Raw genomic sequence first — 8,511 nt, 5'->3', positions numbered from 1 at the left:
CCTGTGACAATCCTATGGTATTGTCCTGTAGTAGTCTGTGCGATTTTCTCACGACACCGTCCTGCACTGGTTTGTTAGGCGTAGTAGTTTGTAAGAATTTCCTGTGATCCAGCACAACAACTTTGACATCTTGACTAATGAAAAGAGGCGTGAAAAAACCCACAAATTTGCAAAGACGTTAAAAGCATATTCACATACCTTTATTATGTATGAGCTGTACTATGCACAGTATAGAACATCTTTGATATCATAAATGACTGCTAGAATAATGCAGTAACATTTCATCTTTAGGATAAGACATGTACAAAGATTTATATCCATGAACATTGAGATGCCACATGAACTACTTTCACTATTCATACATTGCTGCCATTTTGAGATCACATAAAGAAAGCTAGATTCGACCCAGAATCCTTCCCTCTAACACAACAATAAGCGATTATTATTAATACCTTGGTCACATTCCTTGACCGGTTGCCTTACGGCGAGACAAAATCAGCAGTTTTAGGTATTCCTGTACAAACCACCCACGTGTAGCTGGTAGTAGCTGGTACAAGGATGATTAAGACTGTTAATTTTGACTCGACGTAAGGCCACGAGCCGGCGAATGTAACCAAGGCTTATCCAGTATTATGGTTGCAAAAAAAACTGTAATAGCTGAGCAATTGCATTTTCCCCTTCTTGTCAACACCCGATTGGCTTAATACTAAAAGCAGAACATCCTTTACTCAACCATGTTATGAAACAATGGATAACCACTTCTGCATGTACAGATAATGCATGGTGCACATACAGTAAGGGATGAAATTATGATGTGTTGATCACCAGTATAAACTTAAAGTACATGAACGTAATCATAATCACTTCATTTTGCTCAGAATTCACTTAAGTCCATAAATACTGAAAGATATTTTTGAATGAATTTCACATGATTTAGAACGTTCACCATAGGTTAGAAAAAATATGAACATAAGATTACTTTGCCAAAACGTAGATCAAATCTATTGAGACATTAACCTTTTTGACATTGAATAGGCATATCATTTTACACAGTCTTCTTGTCTAAGAATTGCTCCAACTACGTATTGAAGGGTTATATATGAATGTAAGCATGAGCCCATCATAAACACGAAATTGCGGCATGTAATTTGATTTGCTACATGTCATAATTGATAACTAAATGACGTTCAATACTTGATGTTGCTACATAAAATAATTAAGGTCATGTGGCAATGTGAATTCATACCTACTCGAGTCATTTAGTAATTTCAATTAGTATATGACCTAATTAATTATGACATATAGCTCAAAATTGACTTGAATAATTATGACCAATTTGATTGACCTCAATTATTTGAAGTAGCAACATCAATTATTTAACATAAGCACTCTCAATCGAGGTGGAGTAACTCTTCTTTAGGTCATGTTACTATTCGAATTGGAACATGTCATTGTTTAGGTCATGCAGCAATTCAAATTACTTGCTCAAGTAAACAATTACAATTGTAATATCACGCAAAATGAATTAGCTGTACATGACATAATTCTGTTCTTTGATGGGCTTATGCTTCCATATATTAAGTAAATGGCTTTAATTCTTAATGATTATCCAAAAATTCATATACATAAAATAAACCAATATGAAGAGCATCATATCCAAAGTGATCACCAGTTCACCCAATGTTACAGTACAAAAATAAAAAGCTGATTTTCTTATGTACTTTCACACATGTTATACATGTGCACTGTATGTCACTTGACCCTGGCAGACAATAGAATTGACAAGCAGTGAGTCCTACATGTACATGTAGCTGCCTGGTTTGCATACTTTAATGTTATATGAATTTCAATCATGGCCATGTGCTGTTTATACACTAAATGGAGGGATCTTGTCATAATGTTATGTCAATTAAAAACTGAATAAAATCCCAATTATCCTGAATAGCTAGACTAGCCCCCTTGCAATGGACATTGTAATCTTGTTTTCTTTTACCTTTCATTATTTTTGAAAATTTTCATACAACTAGGGCTGGGACTAAAACCCGGGTACCCGAGTAGAAAAATCAATACCCGATACCCGAAAATTGCTCACCAGTATAATGTACATGTATTTGATTTGTATTGCGTAGTGTAAGACATGATTGTAACTCATTACAAAAGTACACAAGCCTCATTTTGAATTTCACCAATTACCCTCTAAATATCCATAAATATACAAGTTTTCAAGTGATGATGATGTGACCGAGATCGTTCAATCATCGCCATGTTTCTTTTGCAGCGCAGTGACGTCATCCAGCCACTGCGACGCAAACCAATTTATGAATGAAAATATAGTAAGCATGCGCATTGCAAGCCTCAGCCCCACGCAGTATTACGTCAAAACAAGTCTGCAATACTCTGTCACCTCATACCAAAATCGACCTACGAAGCACCAGCCAATCACGTTCTTGTTACCATTTTTAGTTCATCATAAACCGAAAATGGGAACACGATCGTGATTGGCTGGCGCATTTGACGCTCCGAAACCCGGAAATCAATTGACTTTGTTCACGTAGCGATACAAACTCACGAACACGATGTAATATCGATGCTACTTCGTAAGATTTTGACGGAAAAGCAAGAATAAAAATTTGCTTACCTGTGCAGTATCGGTGAGAAAACCTTTTATAATTCATATGATATATAGGAAAGTGGCATTCTAGGTCGATTTTGGTACGAGGTGACAGAGTATTGAAACTTGTTTCGATGGAATACTGCGTGGGGCACGGGAGGCTTGCAATGCGCATGCTTACTATATTTTCATTCATAAATTGGCTTGCATCGCATTGGCTTGATGACGTCACCTATGGGGTTTTTCCACCAGTCATGTTTCAAGTGACATGATTTTCAGGTACCCACCCGAAAATTACCACGGGTACCCGAAGAGAAAAAACCCGAAAGTCCCAGGCCTACATACAACTCTTTGTTTTTTTTTATACTTTATCAAAGCTTTTATGATTATAAATGTAATTAAATAATTTGACTTGATAAATGTATATTACTGGTATACTAATTGTGAATTTTTAGCAAGAAACAGTATTTGTGTTGGATTAATACATAAAAATGTTGCGAAATTTCGGAACAGCGTACCCAGGCATCACAAATTTGGTCTCAAAAGATGTGCAAGACTTGAAAGTAAAAAGGCAGCTAACAGCCTCCCAGTTATTAACCCTTAGTTAAATTGGACCAATTTGACCCCCCCCCCTTCCAAAAATTTTGCGACCATGCTGTCGCACAATTTTTTTAAAACATGCCTCTTTCTAGTCTTGTGCATCTTTTGAGACCAATCTTGTGTCACCCGGTACGTGGTTCTGTAATAACGTGACATTATGTAAGTACATGTCATACCAAAAATTGCTCAAAAACGTGATTTTGTGTACAAAGTCAATGCAATAGAGGAAAAAGTATGATTTTGTATTCTAATTACGCATAAATTAGTATTATCACTTACTAACAATTTGCGTGAAATAATTTACAATTTAATTTTGTAAATTATGCCCTAGACAACCCATGTGCCAATGTTAGACGCGATTGTGCGGTCAAGATCTCAAGGAAGGGGGGGGGGGGCCCTGGAAACCCCCCCTCCCCCCTTCCCCGGCCATATCAACTCCCAAAATACCCTGGCTTTAGTTGACTTTCTGGCTCCTCTTGAGTAGTCACCATTCATTGGACAGCTTGTTTTTATCCAAGTCTGTATAGCACGAGGCAGCTTAATCTGTAGAAAAAAAAACACATACCATTACGATAACATGAACAACATAAAAATACAAGAAATAAGGTGTTTTGCCCCCATCTAGATCTCTTTTCACAAGTACATATCTATCGGATAATGAGGTCCTTGCGGCTATCTCTCTTAGCATATTCTTGCTTATAAAAGCAAACTTAGCCGAAGAGTGACAAACAATTTATAATGCAAACAAATTGTCATAAGCACATATTGAAACTCTTTAATAAAACAATGAAGAATAAATCTACATCTTCTAACAAGGATTACACTGTATGCCACTGCATGAATACAATCTGCTTAATTTTGTAATTATAATATCTACTGAAGTGAATGCCTATATAATCACCTTTTATGAACTCCAACCGTGTCTTGTACAAGAACATGGCCTTTTCTGTGTACACCTGTAGTATCTTTCCCACATAATGCTGGACTTGCTGCTCGATCATCCAGAGATCCCTCTTTGAATCTTTAATGAAATGAAATGAATTTGAGTGACATAGTAAAATTTTATTTGCAGGTTAATACAAATACATGATGTAATAAAAATACATGATAAAACTTCTTCATTTCCATATTGCAGTGTTACAATTCAGGTGCAAAGAGTCATATTCTTTAATAATATTCAACATAAAATCAATGAAAACTAGTGCTGTTGTCGATAGGCCTCATATCGACATTGATGTCGACATACGAAGGATTTTCAAAATTCCGACATGTCGACATGCACGCACCCACATCGACATGTAAACATAAAATAAAAAGGGGTCTAGCCTACAATCACGAGTGTAAAGATTAGCTGAAAAGTTAGAAGCATTTATCCACAGTAATTGGCGCGATTAAAAGGTTTATTCAGCTTAGCAGCGCATTAAATGAAAAAAGAATATCTGCGAGCTGTGCGGCAGTAGAAATACGTCAGTGCAGGGCCGGCCTGCCCGATCGAGCCGCCCTCGATATCCCGTTATAGCGAGAGTAGCATTCACCGTACCCATCCACGGAAATATGTACCCATCGCGCGCTATTCACCGTGCTTGATAATACGTTGCTCCTCAATGCATTACTTTTCACATAAACGTGAGCAGCAGCGAACACGTGTTTTTGTCAAAGTTGTGACTGCCGCAATTGAGCGCTTACTTCATATCACGAAGTCACAGAAAACTTCCCTTCATTTGTTTGGAGATCGTTGCACGGATCGCCGCGGAAGTGATACTGAAATTATCGGTCGATTTTCATTACTTTTCATTGTCAAATTGAGGAGCTTGCGTTTGCAGCAATGATCACTGTTGTAATTGGTGATTCTCAAATTGGCTACGAGTGTTATTGAGCAATGCTTTCGAAACCGGATCCTGGTACAAAAACTTGATTCTCCAGAAAAAAAATGTGGATTAAATCCGTGATTTTGGAAGCTCAATTCCCGAACTGAGCCTGTATTATATAGATCTAGTGTGGGGATATCACTCGTGTCAAGGTGAATATATTTGATTGAGAGTGTTGTTCCACGATCGAATGCTTTTTTTTTATGTTAGGGAGCCCAGGCTAAATTACGGTCCCTTTTTCATGTCGACATTGTCGATGTCGGGATTAATTTTTAAGCGACATGTCGACATGGATTTTTGTTCCCGACAACAGCACTAATGAAAACATTAAAAGTAGAGGAGCATTTTAACCTTACTCACAGTCTGTTATTGTCGCTAAAGTCTTTACAATAAGAAGATTGGGCACTTTGCCGACATCGCGTAATGCTTTGCATCGATTTACATGTATAATAGTCTTTGTGCCTAGTCTTTTCTATGTAGTGTCTTTAATATGTAGATAAAACATGCGTCCTTTAGCTAGTTAGACGAACAATTTTGGAAATTAAAGACGGATCCATATTTTATCAACCGGAAGAGAAATTAGTGCTTAAATGAAGCTATTTGAGGGATATTGATGATATTTAGGGTGAATTGACTTCACATCTTTTCGTAAGTTTGTCATGTTCATAGAAGGCCGGACTTGATTTTATAGAAACCTCTTTTAAATTTGTGGGATTGCCTACCTCGAGTGAAGTTTGTGCAGGCTCCACTCCACTTCACTATTGCTACACTACGCTCCACCTACCCAAACTTTGAGACCGCGAACTGGATCTGTCCGATCTGATATTCCGAGTGACAAAAAGTGGGATCTTATGGGGGGGGGGATATCAAATTCATGCAACATCACGCTCTTTAAAAAAATTAAAACTAATATTCTTCCTGCACACAAAGTTTCAGTTCTTCTCCATGCCTCTATCCGTCTCAAAATTGATGATTTAGAGCCAACATGAAGTTTCTCACACGTATCAATATTCAATACATCGCATGCGTGTGAGGTCGGTCGGGTCAGACCAGGCCCGGTATCTCGCGAATATTGCATCCGCATGCAATGTTTTGAAATCGGCAGCGAATTATAAATATGTGTGAGGAACTTCATGTTGGCTCTAAATCACCAATTTTGAGACTGATAAAAGCATGGAACTAAATGAAACTTTGTGTAAAGTAAGAATATTAGTTTTAATTCTTTTTAAAAATCAAGATGTTGCATGAATTTTATATTCCCCACCCCCATAAAATCCCACCTCTGTCACTCAGAATATCAGATCGAGTTCATGGTCTCGAAGTTCGCGTCTGTAACGTTGGCGAAGAACAATAGAAAACAAGATGGCGGCGTAAACATCGGGCAAGTCTCTTCCGTCTAATCATGATATTTTTCGCATTTTTTGGAATGAATTTCTTCTTCAAAAATAACGACGAGAGCGTAGAAATGTTGGAAATTAAGTTTTATCCCATGTACATGATTTAGGTCTAACGTTAGGCTAGATCTTTTAGAAGGAAAGTAGAAATCTCGGGGCCGGGGGTGAAAGTTTCAAGTTTTGGCTTCCTCTGTGTGGGTATATGAGAAAGGATCCCTGGCTTCATATGAGAGTGACCTTACGAAGTTACGTTAGTAAATGATTTTCACTCTCTAGAAGCCGCCTGGCTAGGCCTACAGCCATTCCCGATCACGATATTTTGAAAAGTGGTGGATATATTGACTTCAAATGTGACTGAGAGACTTGTCATGACATTTGGGAACAAATATTGGTGATGAGGTATGCTGGTATTAATCGGCCGGTGCGAAACTGCATTAGCGCCCACCCCTGACCTGGCTACAATCATGACAATACAAACATCCTCACCGCCGCCATCAATATACTACTAACTTAGCCAGCCGTTGGCCGTCCCCGGCCGGCCGCGCACACCGCAGATCAGCCCCCACCCGATAAGCGATCGGGAACAACGGCAGTGCAGTGGCCGTACGGTAATGATTAAAAAGTCGAAGAAATTTAAGTGCATGCCGCGCCAAACTACGAAAAATGGATCTAACTTACTGTTTAGCCTGTTGTGTGAATGTCTTAAGAAGTCGTTGTCCGAATCTGATCCATATTCTGTTAGTTTTTGTTGAAATATTGACGGCCTTCTTCATCAAGCTTCGGGTTCAGCTGAGCAGTTACGAACGTTTTTTTTCAAATGGCGGAACCGGAAACACGTATACGGTACAGTCCGTGCGTTTGTACGGGGAGCTCGGAGGGGGGGGGGGGGGGTCTTACTTTTTACTTGGCAACCAGACAATTTGACTATTTTCGCCATCATTTATATATCATATTATTAACGTAAAGGAATTGAATAAAGTAAAATTCAAATATTTATTTCTTCTTCCTTTCTTTTTTCTTTTCTATGTCTTTTATTTTTTTTCTTTCTCTTTATTCTTTTTTTTAATATAAGGATAGGATTTAAAAACATGTCTCACAATTTTACTGAAAATATGTTATATAGGCCTACTAGTATGCAAGTAGGATGACAAAGAAAGCAATGAGGAAAATCACAGCTCCAATCCTATGTATTTTTAATTTTATTTCTTTTCAAAAACACACATTTTATCCTTTCTTGCGATCGAAGGAAAGATCCCTTTATAAGGTTCAAGTAGTAAAAGAAAATAATCTTAGATCAAGTGCCGGCAGGGTATTTTGATAAGGGGTGGAGGAGCAAGACAAGCAAATATAAAGATACCATTTTGAAGCGAAACATAAGAAAAGATAATAACTTTGCCAACGAGGTAAAAAATAATATGATATCGGTTGTGACACTTTAAGGATGGAAAATAGTTTGAAAATATATAGATACAAACTTCATACAAATTAGAAAAAAAGAAGCAAAATAAACTGCCATCATATGTGAACAGAGATACAAGATTGTTCTTGCAATTAAAAAACATATTTACAAACTATATATAGCTTCGCATCATAAAAATAGATTGAAAATATCCAAATTTATTTGATTTAAAAAGAAATAGATATAAACCAGCCTGGCTAACATATTGCAAGGTGGCAAAGATATAAACCGGGGATATAAAGCAAAAAATAGGCCTTAAAATGGAAATTAAATATCCTATTTTTAGTTTAGCCTATTCCACCTGTAAAAAATATTGTGAATAGGAGAACAAATATTGAAGTAATTTTATTTATAATAATATATTTGTAAGAAAATAGGTCCTTTTTACAAAAAAAAATAAATAAAAAAATAGATGGGAAACTTGGAAAAATGTATTTTCTCGCAATAAAAACTTTAAGGGGCCAGAATCGCATTAAAACTTGGTTATGAAACGTGTAAAACAAAATCTTAGATAGCATTTTAACTGAGATTTATTTTTTAATCAACATTCAACGCTGAACTTTCTTATGTTAATTGTTT

The 8,511-nt window shown here is 37.0% G+C and overlaps 1 long non-coding RNA gene across 1 annotated transcript; it reads right to left on the bottom strand.

The window, feature by feature from the left end:
• Nucleotides 1-178: 178 nt before the first annotated feature.
• Nucleotides 179-7,304, bottom strand: LOC135154282 (uncharacterized). The gene is made up of 3 exons (XR_010293726.1): nt 7,152-7,304; nt 4,113-4,232; nt 179-3,754 (listed from the first exon to the last, which is right to left on the bottom strand). It is a non-coding gene; the product is annotated as an uncharacterized LOC135154282 (long non-coding RNA).
• Between the last annotated feature and the right edge of the window lie 1,207 nt (nt 7,305-8,511).

This window comes from Lytechinus pictus, chromosome 5 (genome assembly GCF_037042905.1).
Source record: "Lytechinus pictus isolate F3 Inbred chromosome 5, Lp3.0, whole genome shotgun sequence".
NCBI lineage: Eukaryota > Metazoa > Echinodermata > Echinoidea > Temnopleuroida > Toxopneustidae > Lytechinus > Lytechinus pictus.
The sequence above is the reverse complement of the archived record's forward strand: the minus strand, read 5'-3'. Positions and strand labels throughout refer to the sequence as shown.